We start from the raw sequence: 24327 nt of genomic DNA, 5'->3' as shown, positions 1-24327 counted from the left end.
GATATATTCATTCTATCATTTCTGTTCATCTAGAACATTGGTTGTCAACCTTCCTAATGCTGCTACCCTTTAATATACTTCTTCATGTTGTGATGACCACCAACCATAATATTTTTCTGTTACTTCATAACTGTAATTTTGCTACTGTTATGAATTGTAATGTAAATATCTGATATGCAGGGTCTCTGATATGTGACCCCAAAGGGGTAATGACCCACAAGTTGAGAACCACTACTCTAGAAAACCCTGAGTAATATACCATCCCTTCCATGATCAGTTTTTGGTAGTGGTATTGTTCTCTGTTTCCTTTTATTGGCTGTGACAACATAGCTGAGAAAAGTCCACTTGGTGGAGGAAGCATTTATTTGGCTCATGGTTTCATGTCTCCTACATCCACTGAAGTCAGCCTAATAAGGATAGCATCCCCGAGGTTACCAAATCCATTGGTTACTTTTTGTGTTTATCTTTTGAGGCTTTCAGCAACTCTTAATGCCCTTGATACTAGCCTTTACACCTGTTTACAATCTTGTTCCAATAGTTGTAATGTCAGTAGTAGCCTTGACTCGTGACTCTTTAGTTTCCTTGTTTGCAACATAGGGAATATGGTCCTAACAACTTCCTTAGGATCTAAACCCTAGGGATTGTGATACTCACTAAGAGGCTCAGATTTCAATCTTCCATCAACAGTGATCACTCTGCTTTGGCTGAATGTGTCCTCATCATGATTCTGCAGTGGCCAGTGTGACAGGGTGGGGCCCTGCATCCTACTTCACAAGAGTAGCACCCCTTCAGAGAGGTCTCTCTCAGCTCTCAGTAGCTCTTCTTTGCTGTGGGATAGCACAGCCTTCATTCTCTCTTACTCTTCATGCCTTCATCCATGTGAGGATCAGGAAAAAGTGGGTACCAGGTGCCATGGCATGCATAGTTGACATCAAAGCTTCAGATTGTAAGAAATGAAGTTTTACTCTCTCTATGTTTCCCACAGCTGTGGACTCTGTTATTGTGCCACAAAGGAACTAAGATGCTATGGCTTATAATTTCAGAGTCATCCCTGATGATGAAAAGCTTCAAGACATTTTCTTCTGAGCCTCCCCTCCACTCACCACTCCTCCCCTTAAGCATGATCACAGCAGCTCATATGGGATTGTCCTTCACTCACACTCTTGGTGCTAAATTCCTCAACAAGCCATTTTGTGCCTTTTTGCACATTTTGCTTGGTCCTTAATGGTCCTCTGGGAATCTCTCTTGCTTCTGGTCTCTATAGCCCCCAAAACACTAGTGATAATTGCAGCTATTTGTTCTATACCAGCATAGGGGAAGCATAAGAGCTTCCCATATGATCTTAAAGGACCTGAGGTAGGTATTACTATCATTCAACTTTATAAATAAGGCAGTTGAAACTAGGAGGATTTTTTTTAAATGCTGGCCATCATGCCACATGCCTATAATCCCAGCACTTAGGATGCTGAGTTAGTAGGACCCTGAGCTAGGCTATATAGGAAGACCTTATCTCAAGATGAAAAAAATAAAAAGAGTAAAAGTTATTATTGGTGCTTATACTTATCAAAAACTACAAATACAACTGGAATTAAAGGTGTACAACCATTACATTTGGCTAATACAACTCATTCTTAAAACTGTCTAATGTTCCCATTTTTACATAGCACTACATCCTGTAAGTTCATCAGTTAACTATGAGTATTCAGATCTCTTCTCTTCCTTCCTTTCTTCCTTCCTTCCTTCCTTCCTTCCTTCCTTCCTTCCTTCCTTCCTTCCTATCCTCCCTTCCTTCCTTCCTTCTTCTTTTCTTTCTTTCTTTCTTTCTTTCTTTCTTTCTTTCTTTCTTTCTTTCTTTTTTTTTTTGGAGATAAGGTTTCTCTGTATAGCTCTGGCTATCCTGGAACTTGCTCTGCAGACCAGGTTGGCCTGGAACTTAGAGATACACCTGCCTCTGCCTACTGAGTGCTGAAATTACAGGCATGCACCACTACCACCTGGCCCCTTAGAGTTATTTTTAATTACTGCTGCCCCAATGGCTGGGGTGAGACATCTGGTTATACTTTAATTTGCATTTCCCTAAATATTCTTGAATTTGAGCATCTCCTCATCTATTTAGCCTGTAGAATTGTCTTTTATGAATTTTATGTTGAGCATAAAATTGTATTTCCCACCCAATCAAAAATTGATGTCTTTGGCTTTTGCTTACAACTTTATTTATAGGACTTAACTCTCAGTGCCTCATGTGGTTGGAACTTCTTCATTTTGGCATTTATCTTTTTTCCTTGTTTTAAAATTGTTTAAGATTTTACATGTCTTCATAAGCTTTCTTTTCTAGTAAAAATACTTTCTCCTGCATAGCTTCAGAGACTCCTGTTTTGCTTAAGGACTCCTCATTTCATTTGTTTTTAATTTCTTAAGCATTTAAATCTTTAATTCATTTAGGATTTATTTTTGTATTTGATGTGGAAAATGAGGGCCATTTTTTTCTCAGTGGTGGCAGTAAAGTTTATTAAGCTTTATCAAATTTTAATTTAGAAAAGACTAAACTATCCATCTTCCTATAAATTGAACTCCTTTGTCACTTGCCAGGTCAACATAGATACTTAGATGGTTTTCTGAATTCTACATTGATGGGCTTGTCGGGTCCTGGGCAGGCTGGTCTGATTAAAGAAGTCTTGTAAACTTTACAGATGCTAACACCTAGCAATAACTTTCCCTATTAAACGTGTGTATTATTTAGGGGAGACACATTGCTGTGCTTTCTTGATATTAAATCTTTTCATTTAAGTAGAAAGTTCTTATTTGCTAAACAAATATCATAAGTTGCCTAGTTGTTTCAAGTTTATCAAGCCTGTTTGGGTATAAGGGATTTCACCATATTGATTAAAAAGCAACAACTTAAAAATAGGTGAAAATATAATCATAACTTTGATATTCTAGCAAGTTTCTTTCCTTTGTAGGTAAAGACATTGTTTCTCATACTTTTTTTTTCATTTAATGTGAGATTTTAGTAATTCTTTGAGATTTTCACAAAATATATTTTGATCGTACTTACCTCCCTACCCAATTCCTCTTCCTAAATTCTCCCAGATCTATCCCTTACTTTTCATCTATCCCTTATTTTCCCTTCTCCTTAATCATGATTGTTACATGTGTACATGCGTACAAACACAATCTGCTGAGTCCACTAATTGTGGCTCCCTTGTATGTTTTTAGGGCTGACCACTTGGTGTTGAATACCCAGTCAAGGGAGATCATCCCTAGAGAAAGCTGATTCTCCCTTTTTCAGCATTCCTCAGTTACTTGTAGGTCTTCCACTAAAGCTGGGGCCCTGTGAGGTTTCCTCCATCTATACCGGTATGTCAGCCACTGATCTTATTATTGCTCAGGTCTTATCAGAGGCCATATTATTAGATTTCATGAGGGTAGCTTTCGCATCTTAGAGAGAAACCACAATCTCCCAGCAGATGTTTGGTTTTCTAGCTTTTATAATCTTTCCAACCCCTGGTTCATGGTGTTCTCTGAGTTGGGGCTGGGCATCCCATGATCAATTGTTCTCTGCATTTTGAACAGTTATCTTTCTGCAATGGTCTCCATCTTCTGCAAAGAGATTGTCTGATTAGGGATAAGAGCTATACTATCTCGACAGGCATATGTATAAGGATAAGTGTTTAGAGTACAGTTAGAACTTAACTAGTTTAAGAAAGTAGCTATAGGGGATTCTCTTCTTGGTCCTTTTGCTTCCTAAATGTGAGTAGTTTGCTAGATTTAGAGTACCATGTTGATGTTTGCTCTTTTGCTATGTATTTTAATGCTAAATACTTTCTCTCAAGGCCTGGCTGCTCCAGGGATGAGAGAATCCTCAAGTATAATCAAGTAATGCTATGTACTGTTGCTCCTAAATTTAAAACTATTTGTTGAATAAAGTTGCCAACAGCCTATAGCTGGGCAGAAGAGAGATAGACAGGGTTTCAGTTCCTTGGGCTTGAGGTCTGAGGAGAGGCCATGAAGAGAGAAAAAGAGAATGTGGAGAGGGGAGAAGAACTCATGGGGTAGGCGAATCATGAAAACACGGCCATGACCACTGGCCAATAGAAATTAAGAGCTGCTCAGATGAAATAGAGCAAGTCATACATTGGGGCTATTGGCAGGGAAATAAATATAATAGCATAGAGGGTAGATATCTGTCCAACTCTACTTCTTTAAAGACTTATCATAAATATAAAAGTTTTATGTCTTTTATCTGGGAGCTGAATGATCATAGGTGGGGTGGAAATCCCTGATTTAGAGTAAATATGTACTACAACAGTACCAGATATAAGTTCTGTCCTTCTACGTGGGCTTTAAGTTTAATTAGGCAGCCGCTAGTTACGTCCAATATAGGAATGCCACTACTATACCTTTGGAAAAAATATGTCCTTCAAGCAATGAATGGACACAGGACTCGGAAGAATCCAGTTTGAACTGACCTGAAAGCCCCTTCTTTAAGAATTTGCTCTCGGGGCGGTTGGGCGTGGTGTGTGTCAGGCGGTTCCACCATGTCGAAGGTGTCCTTTAAAATCACATTGACATCGGACCCGCAGCTACCTTACAAAGTTCTCAGTGTTCCTGAAAGTACACCGTTCACAGCAGTGCTGAAGTTTGCAGCGGAAGAATTTAAAGTTCCTGCAGCTATAAGTGTAATTATTACTAATGATGGAATAGGAATAAATCCTGCACAGACTTGCTGGAAATGTTTTTCTGAAGCATGGCTCTGAGCTGCGAATCATTCCTAGAGACCGAGTTGGAAGCTGCTAATATATGCTTCTTGGAATACACAGCCTTTCAGAATAAATACTGGTATTTGTTGTTGGTGTACCATTGAAATCAGGCATTCACAATACAATGAAAGCACCAAGAATCCACGGAACAGGGCAAGTTGACACCTGTCCCTTCTTGTTCATTTTTCTCATGGAAAGAGAGAATGCCTTTGAGTGGAGGTACCACACCACAGGTCACACCATGGTGACTGCTGCCTCACCAGGAGAGAGTACCTCTGTGACAAATGGATTGTGCTTTAAAACAAAAACAGCAAAACTAGAGGATGAGTGCTAATTCTTTTCAGGAACATTTGCAAAATTAAAATGCACAGAATCTGATGTATTTTCTAATTTTGAAATTTAAAAGGATAATTGATCATAGAGGCATTTATTTGGCTTGCCAGCATCTCCTAGTTAAATTTTTAAATTCTATAATTCGAGGTGAACTCAATAGGCATTTGAATGAACAGTTAAATTTATAAAAACAAACTTTAAATTATAGGATCTAACCATTATAAGTTGCTATTGTGCATCAAATAGCTTCGATAAGAGAGATCTTGTGAAATCAAGTGTGTCATGGTGGGAACTGACTACCACAGAAGCACCCTTAGCTATATTATGAATTCCTTGATAAATAATAAAGTTTTTAAGTCAGAAATCATTAAACCAGAAAAAAAAAGAATTTGCTGTCATGGTACTAGAAATGGTGCAAATGGGAAAAAAGATTCTATTCAGCTGTGGTGCCTGTGAAACAGCAATGACCAACACAGCAAGATAGGCCCCAGAGATTCACTAGTGCCACTTATATCTTAGGCAGTGATTGACGGCTATCTAATTAGAGTAAAGCCTGCTCTTTGAATTTTGCTATTTGAGAGAAAGAGGAATCTCTGTCCTCATGCAAAGCCAGAAGGTCATAAGTACCACTTACCCTTGAGGGTATCTTGTCTTCTATGGACCTTCGGCCCTGGCTTGACCTTACCTTGCACTCTCCCTGGATTTGCAATGAAGGTCACTTGGGATTCTCTGATGCCTCTCTTCCTTTTCTGCCTACTCGTCTATTCCTGGCCCAGGTACACTCAAGCCGTTGAATCCACATATCCAGAAGTCTCATGCCATTAAAGTTCTACAGAATTCTTGTCCTTGGTACAATCCCAGGACACATTTCCACATCATTCCTTCTGGCTCTGGCCTGTGTGCTACAGTTATTCTTTCTCTACTTGTTGATGAAGTCAGCTTTGGCATGAAGGATTGGAAGATCAGCTGACAGGTTGAAGAGAAGAACCTCTGCAAAGCTTGCCTTACCCAAAGAGCATGGTGACTCTTCATTCATATGGGCACTAGGCTTGGGGTTGTACAAAGAATGAGAAAAAAATGGATTTGCCTAAATCTCTAATTTATCTATGTAGTTCTTTGTACAGAGAATTTTTTTTCCATCTGTTACCAAACCAGAGATTTTCTGGCAGTCAGCCTGGCTCAAGATACAGTGGCTAGATCATTATTTCATGTAAAGGTTGGTATTTTCTAACATCTGCAGCATAACTATTGAGAAAATGAATAGCTGACAATTTATTCAGAAAGAATATTTCTCATTTCTTTTATGAGCTAACGCATAAATGCTGTCTATCTGTCTTTCCTGAGAGTCGCCAGGCTCCCATGCCTCCTATACTGTCAGGATGCTTGCAAAAGCTCTCTTGGATGTAATTGTTAACCAAAAAAAGAAAAAAAGAGACCTGATCATTTGATAACCAAAGTTGAGGCCATATTTTCTACATGTATTTTTAAATAATATTTGAAAAAGTATATTCCCCATTAAAAAAATAGAATGTCTTTTATTAAAATTGGCTTGTTCTAATGTCAATTTTCTGGCTGAATAAAAGTGAATGGCTATTAAACACTGCTGCAGGTGCTGTTGTCATTGGAATTAAAGATTCTCTGCTGTAATAAGTAATTTCATAAAAACACAAATTTATCTAAGCAGTGGTAGCCCAGGTCTTTTTTTAAAAAACTTTATTTTTATAGATATATTTTCAGTCCCAAGAACATACATCTGCAGTATAATGTGTGAGCATGAATTGTTGATTTTAGAATGAGTCTTAGATATTTTGAAAATGCAGTACAGCCACCTACCTGTTAAAAGTGGTCCAGTGTCTAAATCAGGAGTAAGATGACTCTTCCGTGTGGGAAGATGGCATATGTCTTAGTTGAAAATTGAATCTCATTTAGCACTACTGAATTGCTATTCACTTGAATAACATCAGGCCCTCATGGAAGGAAGAATGGTGTCCTGCAAAATGGGCTCTAGTCAGCTGATATGGTTTCAAGTGGGTGGCCCAATGCCATTTGCTCCTCCTACAGTTTATTTATACTCTCTGAGCTTCACACTGATTGGCCAAAAAAAGAGGAAAAGTCATACTAGATTGAAGTTCTAAACTGCAACATTGCACATGCTGGCATGTTTCACTCAGCAGGAAGATAAATCACTTATTGCTATTAGAAATGAAGTCGGCTGCTTGCAAATGAGCCAATGGCCGCGATACAGGAAAGCTTCTTCCTGAGATGCTGTTTACACCAGTTCACCTTCTCATGCTGACTTTTGCAGAGGAAGGAAGAAAATGCGAGTTATGGTTGCAATATCCAATTATAATTAGCATATAGAAAAAAGATAAACACGAGGGTCACAGTTAATACTCTATAAACAAGATGTGCAGCTAATACCAAGAATCTCAAATCACCGATTTCATTATTTAAATGCCCATGGAATATTTTCAGGGGTGCTGTTACCAGTAAATTCCTGGCTCTTTGATTTACTGGTCAGCACATTTTTGCTGATGTGTTACTAATACCTGGTCTAAAGTTTAAGGAATTATTCTTGGGATGACTTTTCCCTTCTACTCCCTGTGGCCTGCTACCATCTCTGCTCCCTCTCACATGCAGAGGAGAGGTGACCAAAGAGACAGCTAATGACTACATCTAAGTGTAAAAAATGTGCCAAAGCCAGAGGCATCTCTAGAGTGTTTCTGCTCTTCTTGTTTGAGTTTGCTGCTCACTGGTTTGCCATGAAGACTATGATTTCCTGAGGCTTGAGGATTGAGTTTTAAATTCCATGTTTTCTTATTCTAAATTGTCTTAGCCTTAAAATATGGTCAACAATGGTACAAAATATTGAATTATACCTTAAAGGATGGCCTCCTAGTGATACCACTAAACACACCCACTACAAGAAACACCGTGTTGGCAAACAAAAAGCAGAGGCAGAAGACAGCAGCAGGTCTTGTTTACTGATTCCTGTGCACCACCCAAGGGCTACATTTCATATGCATGGATTCATGTAGTTCTTATGATACTCTAAGGTAAGATTAGCATTTCACAAAACTTAGAAGCCACTCTCTTTATCCCAGGAGTAGATTGGAGAAAGCCAATGAAATGAGGTATATGTCTAACAAAGGCAGTAAAGGTCCTGTAATTTGAACTAGGTCTTTTTGGCCATCAAACCACATACTTAACTCTGTCACATTGTATGCTTTCTGTAGAGTGACGACTTGAATGGAAATGACCATGGGGTTTTCATCTTTCCATTTACCATCTTTATCATTTCACTAAGTGCCAGGATTTTAACATGTACAGTACACTCACTTGCACTATGGTTTGGAATCTACATCCCAAATAAGAGACTATCCATGTCTAGCTTTCTTGGCCCACAGCTGATGGCTGATAGTCCTTAGGCTCTCCCCCTACCCCTTCAGTCTGCAGCCAATCAGAACCAAGCTTTACAGGGGAGCCTGTCTTTTTGCCTACCTTCTGGGTAGGCTTTGCAATAGCAAAATTGTTACTCTAAAGCAGTTTTGTAAAGCTACAGGTCCCCTTCAGCCCCACTGCAAAAGGTGGTAGTCCTGTCCTAGTGATTGCTTCTTACTCAAGACTGTGACAGAATGGCCACTTTGCTCATTGGCCATTCAACCTCCAGCAGCACAGGTTAGTTTCCTTCATTTCTACAGGATTGTCTATTATCCTCCATCTTTGACTAAGAGTAACCCAAACATCTCACCACCACCCTTTAAAGTTGAAGCTTTGATGACTCTCTGTGTGGGGGTTGCCATGTCAATCACTACTCCCTCCTTAGGACTATTTTTTTCCAAGGCTGTAACCATACCCTCAGGCTGTTTCAGGGTTCAGGGACTTCTATGAAACCTCAGCACTTGGTAACCTTTGCTAGGAGCACCAAGAATTAAGTGGAAGTTTATAACCAAATGTGTCCTCTGCATTTGCTTTAGAAAATAGTGGTGCCATACATCACCTGTGTGCCAGACTCTGTGTTAAGTACCAGGCATATAAAACAGTGTCTCAAGTCATGTCCACAAATGCTAGTAGCTTTGCTCTTACCCATACAGCTACATCTCCAGTTTTATTCAGCTTTATTGGGATAGTTAGATGAGCAAATGCTATTTTTGTCCTAAGTTGCATTTGCTCATTTGAGGAAATCAACAAAGTATGCAATTGCCCTGATTTAGAAGAGTTATTGTATCTGTGGTCATAAAGGACTGGAGCAGTAGCAGGCTGAAACTTGATGAAAAACATAGATCTCCAAACTTGAGGAGAAGCAAAAAGTCACCCTGGCCTGATTAGATTTTAATAATTATCATAATGGAATGAGAGGCCACCTGTCACTGATTGAGCTGATGTGGACCACACAATTAGGGTACTAGGTAGAAGATCTAATATATACTTTGCTTACATGGTAAGAACATGCACAATATGTCATGGATAGTTTCGACAGTACAGTTAGCCTGGATACTGTTTGACATGACCCACATCCCGCTGCGTCTCCACCCTGACATTTACCCATTATGACTAGCTTTGACACTTTAAGCCCCTGTCTTCTACTACTGTGCCTCAAGCCATCATAGGTTTGTCTGATAACCCACTTTTGAATGATTTCTCCCTTGTATATTACATATTTTATAGTTTTAGAGCAGAGGTGCCATTTTCTTTTATTTGTATTTCAAATTCTCTCTCAGAGGCTGAAGACAACCCTTCAAGTGACCACAATCCTGGCCCTGCCATCAGCTGGTTCTAAAAGCTTGGCTTTCCCACTCATTATTCCTGCACTTCAATTTCCTCACATTTTGGGAGAGGGTCTCCTCAAACTTTCTGTTATACCTTCAGCCTCCAATAATGGTATTACTCCGTGTCTGAATCCATCCTCGTCTACACTTCAGAATCTGTGCTTGTGCCTCTTCAGTTCGGAACAGTGCTGTACTTATCTGTGTACGTACTTGAAATGTTTTTATTTAAACACCAGGTTCTGGGACCCAACTATAGCCTGGCAAATTGTTTGGTGGAGTAGTATTCTGTGGATTCCAGTGTGAAGACAGAAAGGAAGCAATAGTTCTTCTCTTCACAGATGCTTTAGATTTTACTTTCAGTGCCTCAACTGGTCAGTAATACAAAAAATCCAACAGAAGAAATGGGGACAGCACACACACACAAACACACACACACACACACTATAAGCAAAGTACAGAATGCAGTCTTTCCAAGCTTGGCTGGAAAGTTCTGTATTCAAGAAAAAGGGTGGTTGTATCTCACTTGGACCACTTTTTCAATTTATTTTATGTATCCACCCTTGAATCTGTATCTCCAATGTCATAAGGCACAATTATAAAGTCTAGGGTCAGTATTGTTGGATGGATCTCTCCCTTAACATGGACCACACATGTCTGTTAGAACTTTTGCCTACAGTCTATCCATACACATCTTCTCTTTCCTCTCCTCCCATCTGATTCTTCAGAAAGCATCTTGTAGTGTGGAATTAGAAGCCATACAATAGTATCTTTGTTTTGATTATAAAAGTTTTACCTATATTCCAAAGAAAAGGAAAAAACTGTGACTTAAAGAAGTGAAGGCTTGGGGCTGAGATTGCCATGAATTCTACAACTCCATCTGACAGTGTCCATGAAGGATGAGGTGTGGTAGGTTAGGTTCAGGGTGAATGGTAAGTGGTACTGAGGAACTGGTTTCTGGGTCCTCTGCTGCTAAGGGATCTGATCCCATCAGTTTCAACTTGTAAAAGTTCATCATTTTAAAAATGGAGCAAGGAAGTGTGGCACAATGGCCTCAGGGGTCTGCTTAGTGCTGGATTCTGCCTTTTTCAGCATAATATCACTGGTTGCTTTTCTTCAGCTAACAAAGAACCACTGTCCCATTTCCCTCCGTAAGTGAGGCTGAACTTTCTAAGCCCTTGTCAATGTGTTTGCTGACAAGACAGAGTATCCACTGCCCTTCTCTTGGCAGGATTAGAGTACCTAAAACCCCAGCCATGTGGCCATGGTCCACCTGATTGTTGACCTCAGTCTCATTCGGGCTTTTCTATCTGCAGGAAGATGACTTACTCCCTGTGTCCTGATACTATACTCTGCTTATTATTTCTAATTCCTCTAGGTTTCCTCCCTTGGACCCTGTATTTGGTATCTTCCATCCATGAACAAAACTCTTTCCAGAGCAAGAAATACTGACTATGGGGTGAGTGAAACAAGTTGGTAATCAATACGTTTGTGTTTCCAATGTATCTGTCTTGGTATCTTGAGAAGTTAATATATTTTCCTCTAAGTTTTTTATGGCAATATTTATAGGTTTCATATAATCGTGTCTTTTAATATAGAGGTAATTCTCTCTGATAGCTTTAGAATGAATGTTCACTTTCATAGATATAGCATGAGATATAAATTGACACTCAGATACCTAAGAGGCTTTCCAAACCTATCCTCTTAGTTGGCTGGCATCTGTTTTGTTATGTATGGAATAAACCCAGGTTCATAAAAGATTCATCTTGTGATGTGGAGGCTCACGATGGGGCATTTATGGGCACAGCGAAAACCCTGACTTGCAGCCACATCAAGACGTTAGTTTTCTACTGTTTCTTGTCAGATTCCTGCAGAGGCACCATGGGAGCCAGATTGCCTGGGGCACACAGTTCAGCTGCACCAGTAGCTAGTGTTGAGAATTTACCAGGTAACGCAGATGCACATTTTCACAGTAAAGGTGTACCAGTGCCCTTTGATTTTCCACCCCAGCAGGAAGGCTCTAATTGAAATAAAAATACCCACTTAGCACATGACATTAAGAAGCATCGAGGCAAGAGAAAGAGATATGTATCCAAATGGTCTGCTCTCCATCTTACTTTATCCAGGGAAGTATACCTACGTACCATAACATCATTTAGACTGCACTGTCAAAGCAGTGGATAGCACCAAACAGAGGTATTCTAACTTGAGGTTCAGTAAGTTCTTCCTTCTTGCTTAAAATGATCAAACTTCTTTTCTTGACCCATTTACAACATTTTATTGCCAGAGAGATTATAGGCCAGCATATGCAAGAGTGGGACACTTAGTCAGTAAATATTTAGTGGGTTCTCATTAAGATTGGAGGCCCTCCTAAGTTTGCATTCTAAAGGAGAAAAGGAATCAACAAACATGTAGGTGGTTTTGGTTTGTTGTAGCAGTGAGGGAGTGCTGACCTAGCATGGGCTCAGTCCCTAGTACTTCTAAACAAAAATCAGAGAAGTATGTCAGATGATGATAAATACATTGGAGTCAAATAATTCCAAGAGCATTGACAAGTCACACAATGATAGGGTACTGTTTGAACAGGATATTCAGACAAACCCTCACTGGGAATATACTATCAGGCAGTGTGTACACAGAACTAAGGGCTAGAGGGGCCATCGGTCTCAGAAAAGTTGATGGGGGCTGGATCTAGCAGATGTGACAAACAACAAGAGATTCTTGGACTACTTTGGAGGCAGAAGCAGTAGGAAGTTTTTTCATGTTGAATGTGGGATATTCGTGGGAACAGTGATCAAAATGATTTCACAGTCTTTGGCAAACTCATCTGAAGAACGAAATGAAGAATGCTTGAACAAAGAATACCTCAAACAAACAAAACCAAGACTAGAGAGGGTAGAATTAAGAATTCTGCCATAGAGCTATGGAAGTAGAAATAGTTAATAAACATCCAAATGGAGAGCTCAATCAGCCGGTGGATATTCAAGTCTGGAGTTGAGAGGCATGGTCTTTAATGAAGGCATGCAGTGGAGGTTTGGCTCTTGGGCAGCATTCACAGCTGAGGCTAGATGAGACCACAGTAGGAACCAGTTCTCCAATGCCCTCTTTCTTCCTTAAGAATTCTTTAACTGGAATGTTGTAGGTCTCACTCATTGATTTTTTTAAAGGAATCTCAAAACATCGTTTATACGTACAACACAAATTTAGTGCACCTGCCTTAGAGAGTGAATGTGGTTGGAGACAGCAGAAGGCATGAGCTAGAGCCCAGGACACGCTAAAGAGTATAAGGATGAATGACAACCAGACAAGAGAGGAACCTACAGTGAGACAGGAGGAAAATAATGAGAAAAAAGTTCTGAAATCCGGGTACAGCCTGTAAAAAAAAAAATGACAGAGTTATCAACTATATTGAATGTTACAAGCAGATCCAATAAATGAGAACTGAAAATCTGCTACTTAGCCACGTGATGTCCACATTGGCTTTACAATAGCCGTATCAAGTGCTTTAATGAGATGGTGGCTTGATGAGGTAGATTAAAGAAAGAATGAGAAGAGACATTAGTAGAGATTCTGTTAAGTCAACTCTTTTGCTGAGTTTCTCATGAAAGCAAACAGAACACAGTGGCCTAGCAGGAGTTGTGGTTAAGATTAGAGGCTTTAATTTTCAAGATTAAGTCCAGTACAGGAGGGACATAAATGACCAAGAATGGAAGAATTCCTAATGATTCCACTGAGCAGGTAAAGGGCCCATGTGTGCATGAAGTGTCACTCTAAGTGGGAGCACAAAGCAGGGAAAGCTTGGCAGGGCCAGTTGCAGGCAGGTGGATGCCAACACAGAGGAGCTAGAAGACACTGTTTTGGGACTGCTTCTATTTTCTCTGGGAAGTATGGAGCAAGTCTAACTATAAAAAAGAGAAGATAGGAAGTAGAAAGTAGATACTCAGCAAAGTTTGAAACCCATGGCTATGATATGTACATTTGAATTGCCTCCAAAAGCCCATAGGTTAAAGAGATCCTCCATAAGTCATACTACTGGGACATAGAGAGTCTTTAAGGAATAGGACCCTAGTGAGAGGTTCTTAAGTTATTTGAGACATGTTCCCTAAAGGTGGATTGAAGGGCCCTCATTTTTCTACCTCTCACTTCATCAGTTTGTGGTGGACCAGTTTGGTCTGGCCCACACTCCATCACTACCTTCTGGCATGCTCACCAGAGGCCCAAAGTCATGAAAGCCACCAGGCCTTGGACTGAAATCTCTATAGCCTTGAGGTAAATAACTCCCTTTATGAGTCAGTTCTTTGAGTTCTTTGCAATAGTGACATGGAACTGACTAATAACACACAGAGAATAAACACAAGTAATTAAATGGCTTTGTTCAGTTAAGAGGTCAGAAGTCAGAACTTTGATGTGAGACCAGCATTCATGTGGATGTGTCCCAGCTACATTCAGCTGTGTTCCTGTTACTAAAGACCTGAACAGTAAGCATGGGTGAGGATGGGTTCATGGCTTTTTTGCCAAGTGATTAGAATAAAGGCAAGTTGGTCATAGGCCTGAAGTTAAGAGCAATGGCAACCATTTCATTTTAGCAATGAGCCTTACCACACATGGTAGCCAGGGGGAGCCAGAGAGTGGACTGGACCCATTGAGTGGTGGTAGCATTGCAGGGGAGATCTGCAGATCATACTGCTGAAGGTGCAGTTCTAACCTTTGTTGTGGCATGAAACGACTGTCTATTTTGATAAAAAGGAAGCATATTCATTACCAAAGGCTGATTGCACTTTGAATCTATTTAATTAAGTTTTCACCCGTTAAAATTAGTTAAGTTATGCAAAAAAAGACCATAGCTTTGAACATTAGTATGCATTCTTTCACTTACAATTATGAAATGAATATATTAGTGTATAATCTAAAAACAATTAGTGATCGCTAGGCTACATCTCAGTACTCCTTCTCTTCTAAAAGAATAAACTTCCAAAGACAGAATTAAACCATCCCTCTTCTTTGCCATCCCAGTGGCTTGGGGGGAATAGTGACAGACAACATAATGCATGTCTCTGCCAATCTTGTAAATCACTTTAATTTTCCTAAATTGCTGGAAAGGGATTCATTGCCGTTAAGGAACTTTTTGAAATCTAATTGATCAAATTGCATTACCCAAGACAGATGCCAAAACTACAAAGAACTTGACTTTGCTAAAAAAAAAAATTCTACCTAGTTTACCTCAGACCTTCTATGTGCAAATGGGGAGTTGCTACCCAGGAGACCCTGACATAACAACCTTTCTTTTTTTTTTTATTGGATGTTTTATTTACATTTCCTATGTTGTCCTCTTACCCCATCCCCCACCCACCCCGGAACCCCCAATCCCCTCACCCCTCCTCCTTCTTCTCTGTGAATGTAACCTCTATCTATTCCCCCCCACTCCCACCTCCCCACCCTCAAAATTCCCACCCACTGGGGCATCCAGCCTTCATGAGGTCAAGGTTCTCTTCTTCCACCTATGCCCAGCAGGGCCCTCCACTCTTACATATTCAGTTGAAGCCCTGGATCCCCCCCCCCCAAGTGCTCTCAGGCTGGTGGTTTAGACCCTGGGAGCTGTGGTTGGTTGGTATTATTGTTCTCCTCATGGTGCCGCAAATCCTTTCAGCTCCTTCAGTCTTCACTCTAACTCCTCTATTGAGAAACCCATGATCAGTTCAATGGCTAGTTGTGAGCATCTGCCTCTGAATATGTCAGACTCTTGAAGACCTCTGAGGAGACATCCATATCAGGCTCTTATCAGCATGCACATTCCTGACTTCCACATCAGCATCTACCTTTGGTGACTGCACATGGGATGGATACTCAGGTGGAAAGGTCTTCAGACGGCCCCTCCTTCAGTTTTTGTCCCTCGCTTTGTCTCCATATTTGCTCCCTTGAGTATTTTGTTGCTCCTTCTAAGAAGGACCGAATCACCCCCACTTGGTCTTCCTTCTTTATGGACTTCATGTGGCCTGTGAGTTGCATCTTGGGCATTTCAAGGTTCTGGGCTAATATCCAATAATCAGTGAGTGAATACCATGTGTGTTCTTTTGTGATTGGCTTACCTCACTCAGGATGATAATTTCTAGTTCCATCCATTTACCTAGGAACCTCTCGAACTCATTGTTTTTAATAGCTGAGTAATACTCCGAACAACCTTTCATTCTAACAAGTTTTTGTTTGGATGTGGACGGGGATGTTGTTTGCTTCCCTCCTCTCCTCTCGTCTTCTTTCACTATCTTGTTATAATTTTTGGTATAGTTAAGCAATAGTTGTAGGAAACTATGAATGCCTTCTGAATCCATGCAGCAGGCAAGTCTGACAAACCAAACCCATGTGGAGTTTCATCATAGTAACAGCATGGATAGTTTTCGAAGGCCCTGTAGCCAGTTAACTAAGCCACAGCCAACTGCCTGGCTGATTTATTGAGCTGTAGCCAATTAATTTGTTCTCTGTGCTTCGCTTCTACCTTTCCATGAATTCTGACTGCTACCATTATTGGCTAAAGTCTCAGACTCTGCTCTAGTTCTAGAAGCTATCAGATTCACAAGGGTTGTTTTGTTTTGCTCAGACAAATTCTACTAAACACAATTTGTCTGAGAACAATCCCTTTAGCAGCCCCATCAAGGTTAAGTTTTACAATAAATTTGGAGACAACAGAAAGCAAGTTGAAAAGCCTCTATGTTTTCAATGGATTGAATTCCCAGGTCAAAATGTCTGTGAGTGTATCTGGTTCTTAGTTGGGAATATTTGCAGCCTCTGTGTTCTCGAAGCTTCAGTCTTCCCGTCTGTATGACCAGCACATGTTTGAGATTAAGCTAGAAGCCCTCACTTTCCTTCCTAAAGCCCTGTGGCCAAGAGGAGCCAAATTATTTTACCTTCAGATGAGATTAGTCTGGAGCCAAAAGAGCCTCCTTTTGGCCATGGGTGTAATTGTGAAGCTAGTCCCAGACAGACTGCGCCTAACCCTCTGCCTTGCTGTCAGGCTGAGTGACAGGCCTATGACCAGAGCATGGTAAACTATGGCAAAGCAGAGCTACCAACAGTCCTCAATGTTTAATATAGTGCACTCCTGCAAATGTGAAAACCAAACGCAGGAAAAGTAAAACATGAAAATATATTATTAACAGACCCCGTTGCTACAGAGAGCAAAATTAAATCTCTAGTGTCATTTAATTTATCTTTATAGAGATGAAGTTCAATGGTTGGGGTATATTCCTCAATTTTGTTCTTTTCTAATTAAATACCTTGGTGCTGATGCATGTTCAGTGTAGGCTAGAGAGGTGAGGTTATGTGACAAGCTGTGTGTTCCTCATTAGTGGTATCAGAGCTTTATTCTCTGTCTTCCCTTTATTTCTCTAAGTCACCATGAAATGCAAGGTCATTTTTACACGGTTACACATATCTCCTTCTGTAGGTAAGGACTGTAGTGTCTCATTGGCATCCTGGTTTGTACAATTTTATTGACATATGCTCCTCTGTTGATTGATTGTCAATTGCTGTGATAATTTAAAAAAAATCTGAAAAGCCATATTCACCACTCAAAGCAGCACTGAACTCCACTCCTGGGAGTCGTCCCTGGCTCAAGCCTCCTGCTAAGTATCAGAGCTGGATTTCTGCTGTTTGACTTTAGTTTTAAGTATTTTATAAAGCCTGTTTTATGTGAAGTATCATAGATATGGAAAAATATCTCCAACTACATATGTAAATGAGTTAAAGGATTAAAAAACTGTAGCCAATGCCATAATTTGCTGATTAATTGGAAAACCCTCCATGGAACCTTGGGCAGAAGTGAGGAGACAGAGTGACTGCTAATTCTGCTGGAAGCTGATATTTTTAGAATGGATTTCTCTAGAGGGATAAGCCTTGTCCCCTTTCACGTCTGATACTTTTTGACATTACAGTACTAGTTTGCTTTAGTTCACATTTCAGTCTTTAAAATCACAAATAAAAGGACCAAAGTTAGGTCATGATACGTTTCCTGAGGTATGATTGTTAACAAGAGCCAACTAAATTATTCTAGCATGCACCACACACCAGATTTTCCATATATGATGGGCCTTATGGATGACAACACTATAGAAGTCTAATGGAGCTGGAAAGTCACCACTGCCAGAGATGTAGCAGACAGCCTACAGTGTCTAACAGTGCTTTACACACATGTCTGATGATGCTGTGTAAACAAACACGCCATGCTACCAATAGTGTGTTAACGTTCAGTAGATACAATAAGTGTAACCCTCTTGTTGAAGTATTCACAGTAGATAAAACAGAGTGTATGTCAGCAACAAGCTCATACATGGTGTATTTAACGGGTTCTTGATACAATCAAGAAGTCATTTGATAGCTTGACCTAAATATCAGGATTATATAAGTATATTCTAGAATCTTTACCCAGTGACAAATACCTTCCCAGGATATACCTTGGCTGGTAAGCAAGGTACTGTGTCATTCTGCCTCAATTACAGTCCTTGGGGGAAAATACATTATCAGAGGCTTAATAGCTGATTTCTAGATCCAGTCTGTGTCCCCAAAACTCTTGATCTGAGATCATATGACCTAAGGGGAGGGCATGAGTCTAAATAAATATTCGGAATAGTAGCTTACAAAATTTATATTGTATTGGATGAAAGGTAGGCTAAAGGGAATTATTTTTTACACACACATTGAAAATTAAGTTTAATTAAAAAAAAATTTTGCACCTAAATGTTGATTTCCATATACAAATGAAAAATGTCCATTGCCCTTTGTAGTTGACTTGAGCCCATTTTTCATAGATTAAAATTCTTCCGACCCCCACATATGCTTATCTTTCCCAATTTATTGGCATCCCTGATGAAAGTGGTACCTTAAAATCAATAGCCTATGATAGCAAATCCTAATAGCCTGGAGTTCATAGTTCATCATGGGCTTTGCTCTAAGTATTACCCTTTCTGTGAGTTTCACAAGTGTGCAACTACATCTACCCACCATTGTCATTTTGTACAGAGTAATTTTAATGTCATGTATGTCTTATATATCAACTATTCCTATCCCCCTTTTTCTTCTTTTTTTATTGGATATTTTATTTATTTATATTTCAGATGCCTTCCCCTTTCCTCGTTTCCTCTCCCTAGAAACCCCCTACCCCATCCCCCCTCTTCCTTTTTACTTTTATACCCTTCTTAAAAGCTGCTGGCAACCTCAGACCTCCATTCTTTCATATTTTTCAGAATGCATGTAGTTGACATTACCTATCGTTTCACTACTGGATCTTGTCACTTGGTAATATGACTCTTTTCATGTCTTTTCATGACTAGATAGCACATTTCTTTTAGTACAGAAGAATATTCTTTTGTCTGAATATATCATAGTTTATCCACTTACCTGTGAATGGGCATCTAAGCTGCATCTAAAATGGCAATTATAACCAGGACTGGGACCAACATAACATACGGGTTTTTATATGGTTGTAGCTTTTCAACTCCTTTTCAAATACCAAGGGGTATTGCACCTAGATCATATGAAGAAAGTATGTTGACTTTTGTAACAAGCAGCCAGATTCCCAAAATGACCACTGTTTTCACTTCCCACACACATGTGCAACAGTTCTCCTTTCTCTGCCTTCACTAGCGATGTGGCTGACTGTGCCTTGCACTTTGTATATTCTTGTAGGCATACGGTGCTGTCTTCTTGTATAATTTGTGTCTCCCTGGTCACATGTGATGTGGTTGGCATTCCCTTTTACTCATTGTTCATTACACTGAAGCCCCAAAGTGTGTTTTGGAGATGTCCAATTTTTTTGACTGTTGAGGCATGAGATATTGTTAGCACTGTGTCTGTGACTTGCCTTTCTCAAGACAGCTAGCCAGCAAGTCATAGGCTCAGTTCATGTACTCCTTATATTTTCAACCAATGTAGTCTACAATCCACTGTCAGTTAAATAAACTCAAGAACACAATTATTTTTGAAGGTGGGATAACCTATCTTCAGTACCCAGGCAATATCCAAAAAAACAACAGTGTTTGAGTTTTGACTCATCACTGTAACACATACTCTTTTGTTTCTCAGATTGTCTCGCTAATTATCCTGTCACAGACAGTGCTGTGGAATTGGTGGAGTTATCCATATGGGGTCACCCTTCACTATGGTTGCAAGCAGTTCTTAGTGCCTGAAGTATCAGTATCCTAGTTCCCCAGCCGATGCTCTTTCTAGAACAATCCCTGGTTTCTCTTTGAAGTTAATCATTATCACCAATACATAGTCTCAACTCCTAGCCTGGACATTTACCTGGGCAGGACAGTTGCTGTCCTCTCCTGTCCAGACCACCCAGTTTGCTTGAATGGCTGCTTTTAGTTAGAGGCATTGCTAATTCTTCTCATCAAAGAAATTAAGGGTCCTCTGAGTTTTATAGATCATGGTGCACTTTAACTTTTTTAATAAAAATTTTAAGAGATATAAGGTGACATTTTGCTACACATATCTAAATAATTGTTGTGATCCTGGGTGTCCAGCCTTCATGTTCTCTCTGTGTACATGTGGCAGGAACACTTTAGATCTATTTAGCAACTTGCCCTATAGTATCATTAAATATAGGAATCAAAAAACCGCATGGTAAGAACAGACAGATGGGAGGAAAAAAAAAGACATGAAAATTCTGTTTGAGTTAAACTTTCAGTGTTCCATTGCTTTTTAATTCCTGGTCTTGGAAACTAGCAAGCAGTCTTGCCCTCAGGAACAGTATCTTCCTCTGGAATTTACTTCTGCTGAGAACTTCCTTTGGCCAATGCCTTCCCCTTAGGACAGCTAAGTGTACTTGAGACCAATGATGGAGTGTGGGTTGAGGTGAACCTCTACAGGGAAGGCCTCAGAAGGCTGCAATACAGGGAACACATGGGAACAAATGCCCTTCTCTACAGCTCTTTCACAGAGTTGACCTCGGTAAACCCAAGACAAGAGTGCAGTTAGTCATTATGGTCTCATAATGTTCCTAAGCATGTTGTGCTTAGGAAGTAATTGATAAATACCTGTGGATCTAAACAGAGCCACATATAGTTAGTTGGATCAGGGATATGTGGTCATCAGCCAGTCGGTGAGGAGAATTAAATCGTTAATGATGGAATGACAGAGGCAAAGGGTGGACATAAGTCTTGTCACAACGTTTTGTTGCTGTTGTTGTTGTTTGTTTGCTTGTTTGTTTGTTTTCTTAAATAACTCTGGCGCATCCTTGTTGGAAGCTGTGTGTTGATGTAAGCCATTAGCACAGTCAGTTCTAAACCCAGTCTTCTTTCAGAACATTGACAGAAGAGCAAATGAATCAGGGTTACTACATTACTTGTAGGACCGAAAGTGCCCAGAAGAAATGCTTATTTCCAGTCACCACTTCACAGGAGGTAATGTGTTGCAGGCTCCTGGAAATGTACCTAGGTCTATTTCAGTTGTTATTCGGAGCTCCGCCTCCCGGGGGCTGAGAGATCTGCCTGTGACAGTGGATAAATCCGTATGCTCCTGTTTAGGAAAACAATGACACTGTTCTCACCTACCTCCCAGGTACTCAAGCGACTAGACACCACCAAGCTAACTGCTCTCTTTGTAGAAGACAAAAAAGATAGCTTCACAGCTGGATCAGGAAACACTTTTTCCCTCATGGAAACAATTTTTTTCTCCTAAACTTGCATGTCTTTGAAAGTCTGTTTTGCCCTATGTATTTAAAAGGATTGTCGCCAGTGGGCACATAAACCTGACCCAAACAGTGAGTAGCTTAAAAAAAAAACAAAAAAAAAACTTTTTTGAAAGACAAAAATGCTCTGTTTTAAGTGTTATCAGGTTACAGAGGTGGCTGAGACAGCCAGAGGCTGGAGTTCTTTCACAGAAGGAAATCTGACTGAGGGACCTGCTGGGCTTTGGAAAAAGCCGTTCTTTTCTAACATGCTCACTAGGGTGCAGCAGAGAGAGGAGTAGGGTATGTTCTCTGAGGTGGTGTTTAACCAAGGAAAGCCAGGAAACTTCCTTGATGAAGCACAGCTGAACGGAGCTAAGTTAATTTCCATGTTCCCAAATAATTATTAAAAATAATATGTTAAGGAAAATAAAAAAAGAATTTAAACATAACATGATTCAGCCTCAATCAGTAACCAGTAGAAAGAATTCTGAGACTGAAATCACCTTGCTCCTATCCTGGGTCATCTGTATGTTGTTGTTCACATACACAGCAGGACTCTGAGCAGAAACCTTGTGCTTAATCGTCAGAATGCTTTTCCCATACTCCAGCAGCTCTCGGCTCACTAGGATAAAGATCTGCTGGGCTTAGCTTGGACTGTAACGGTTGGCTAGAGTCATGAAGTTTATCGCCAAATAGAATTTGTCGCCAAATTCTCAGGTAACTATGGATCTCACCTCCTGGGTTTCTCTTTTCTGAGTACTGCTTTCTTTTTCTTTCTTTTTATTTTTTTTATTTTTTTTTTTTTTGGTTTTTGAGACAGGGTTTCTCTGTGTAGCCCTGGCCATCCTGGAACTCACTCTGTAGACCAGGCTGGCCTCGAACTCAGAAATCCGCCTGCCTCTGCCTCCCAAGTGCTGGGATTACAGGCGTGCGCCACCACTGCCCGGCCCTTTTTCTTTATTTTTAAATTTGTCTTCAACTTTCACTTTTTTAAAAATGTTTTCTCTGCATACTTGCCTGTGTACCACATGTATGCAGTACCCACAGAGGCTAGGGGAGAGCATCCAATACCCTTGCACTGGTTAGGAGTTGTAAGGGGCCATGATTCACCAAAGAATGACACCCAGGACTCAGATAGTATGTAAAAGCGAAGAGCGTTTTATTCTGGAGAAGTCCAGCATGCTGGGGTCTCCCATTACCAAGACAGAGAGACAACCATGTGAGCTCACAGGCTCAATTTAAAGCACAGTAGAATAAATAAGCTTTATCTTACTCTCTCTAGGCATTCCAGGAACCATTACAGGGGCATGGAGGCTGGAAACTGTTGCTGAGGGGTAGGTGGGCTTTGTCTTATTCTATCACTAAAGACATTCTATTACTGGGGTGTGGGGGCTGTCTGGAGTCTGCTGATCCATTTTCCTTGCTTCAGGCAGATGGTAGAGTAGTTTCTGACTAGCTGCCTGAAGCCTGAGTTTTTAGACCTAATATCCTGAACTGCAAATTTGTTTTAGAGTCAGTCTGCCTCATCAGAGTTACCATGTGGGTGCTGGGAAGTAAACCTGGGTCCTCTTGAAGAGCACCCAGTGCTCTTAACTGCTGAGCCATCTCTCTAGCCCCAGCACTACGTTCTTACAACTTCCTTCTATCCATTATCTAGAAATTATTTTCTCAACTATTTCTGTCCAGTTGCTATGTTACAGGGTCTAGTAAGGTCCCTAATTTCTTTTCATATATTCTTTTTAATATTTTTACTTCTTAATTCTCAGATATTTATTTTCTCATTACTTTAATTTTTTTCTTTTCTCAGGACTGTTGAATTTCTGCTTGTTAGTTAGAAAATATACCCTCTAAATTTTTGTTTCATTTTAAATATGAAAACCACAGAAAGAACCCACTTAAAATGTATGTTTCTATGTTTTGTCAAGACAAATAATTTACGATGTTTATAAGAGAAAGCATCAATTTTTTCAACTCATAAAACTCTGAAAGTCATTTATATGAAGTATTTATAAATTTTCACCTAAGTACATGTCAGTTTTTCATCTCAGATTTATAGTTAGTATTATATATAATTCTTTACATACATGTATATTCATGAATTTATTCCTATACTGACAAAAAATAACAAATACAATTTCATTACATGTTATTTCAACCAGGGAAACAAACAAGATCCCTTTTCTGAGTTCTCAGTCTCATTGATAAAAGAAGTTTAAAACAGACTCAGAAGGATGCTCTACATTCATTTTATTAGAGTTTGAGATAAGAACAACATGGTTGGAAGCTGTAGATCTCAGCAGTTTTCAGAAGGATGAAGATGGCGGGGGGTTGGGGGGAAGAGAAAGAAAGAGCAGTCTCCAAGCAAGCCAGCATGTTCAATAGCAGAGGTTGGCAAGCAGCTGCATGGAGGAAAAACAGGCCTCTGTGAAAGATCATAGTGCAAGAGAAAGCATGCTTACAGGCTGTTGGCCACTATCTGGGGAAAAGAAAGAAAGAAAGAAAATCATTGTGCTTACTGAAAGCTCTGTGAGAGGGTAGGTTGAAGGAGGAGCTTTGGGGAAGGATAAGTGCTTGTCTCATTAAGTGAATAATTATTCCTTGCATTGCATTGGGATATTTCTGGAGGAGTTGACTTTCCTGAAGGGTAAATCTCTTGGTCAGGCAAATAATAAGCATGGCTGCACTAACTCTTAATGGAAGAAACAGTCATATATAATGTTCTTACCGTTGGTGTAGATCAGAATGCCATCTCTGTACCCAGAGGCAGGAATAGAACTCAGATTCCATTCTTTGACCAGGAAGAAAT

General features: G+C 40.0%; 1 pseudogene; it reads left to right on the top strand.

Moving 5' to 3' along the window:
• Nucleotides 1-4507: 4507 nt before the first annotated feature.
• On the top strand, nucleotides 4508-4900 carry LOC114619080 (annotated as a pseudogene).
• The last annotated feature ends 19427 nt before the right edge of the window (nucleotides 4901-24327 follow it).

This window comes from Grammomys surdaster, unplaced genomic scaffold, assembly GCF_004785775.1.
Source record: "Grammomys surdaster isolate TR1022 unplaced genomic scaffold, NIH_TR_1.0 146, whole genome shotgun sequence".
Classification (NCBI taxonomy): Eukaryota; Metazoa; Chordata; class Mammalia; order Rodentia; family Muridae; genus Grammomys; species Grammomys surdaster.
This window is presented reverse-complemented; position numbering and strand designations above follow the sequence as displayed.